Below are 1,275 nucleotides of genomic sequence, written 5' to 3' on the forward strand. Positions count from 1 at the left end.
GTAAGTAGACTTTCTGAAAGGTTTAACATGTTCATAAAATTATTAGAACATCAGCCACACAGTCCAGGTCATTACACTGATTCTGCCATGTGAGTGAACCAAAACATAGACCATAAACAATAATTCAGCTCATTGATTACAGCCCCCTGGTAGCAGGTAATGAGTTATTTAAAAGCACAACCTGAGCTGAAGCACATTACCTAAACATTTATATTCAAAGCTCCAACATTATGGAAGCAAAGCTATCGGTCTATAACGGCAGCAGCTGCTTTAAATCCACAATTCAAGAGCTTACAATGAGACGTGACTCAGTCCTGTACTGCTGTGAGCTGATGTTTGTGGGTTTATCTACAAGAGATAAGGCTGGGGCAGAACGCTTGTTTTTTCCCTTCAGGAAAACCTTTTTAACTTAAGAGCAGCTGGCGATAAGCTACAGTAAATGCAAGATGTTCATGTCCTGACGAGGGGAGGCAAAAATAAAAGGTCCACATCATTTCAGAAATAAACGCAGAACCTTGTGAGCACTGATCAGTCTCTTGTTATTCAGCCATGAAGGCAATTTGCCTTAAACCCCCACGTGAACGTCCACAGATCTGATTTAAATGCATTCCTGCAGCAGCTAATTAACCAGAGAGCCACTGAGGTAGGAGCTCAATTTGACACGGTTACCACAGCTGGTTGAAATATAAAAACAGAAACAAACAAGTCGACACATAATGTGAACCTGCACTGCTGTTGCTCTATTAAACCAGTGTTGTACAATACTGGTCCCTCAAGGGCCACTACCCTGCATGTTTTACATGTTCCTCTTCTGACACACCAGATTTAAATTAAATGGTATGTCCGAATAAAAGAGGAATCCACTGGATTTTTTTGTCAAAACTTTATTATCAATCTTCTGACTCCAATCAGGTACAGCACTCAGCAGGCCTCAGTGTAAAACTTTGTTTATACTTCAATAAGACGTGCGACAGCGGTTTGTTGATTGCACAATTTCAGCGAGTCTTTTTCCTGACCGAGTATAAACGAGCTGCAGACGCGGTGGCCATAAATTATCATAAATCCTCCCTCTGCCCTCCCTCAGTGCATATTAAGTATATAAAATACAATAACGATGGCTGGATAATGTTTTTACCCACTCAAAATCAGTATTAAAGCTGCTGTATGTAGTTTCTTGGGAACCCAAAAACTTAGAAAAATTTTGAACAGAAACACCCTTGTAGTCCCTCCCCCTGCTCTCAGCTCCCCTTCCTAAGCTCCTCCCCCACAGCAGGG

This window comes from Austrofundulus limnaeus, unplaced genomic scaffold, assembly GCF_001266775.1.
Source record: "Austrofundulus limnaeus strain Quisiro unplaced genomic scaffold, Austrofundulus_limnaeus-1.0 Scaffold196, whole genome shotgun sequence".
NCBI classification, from domain to species: domain Eukaryota; kingdom Metazoa; phylum Chordata; class Actinopteri; order Cyprinodontiformes; family Rivulidae; genus Austrofundulus; species Austrofundulus limnaeus.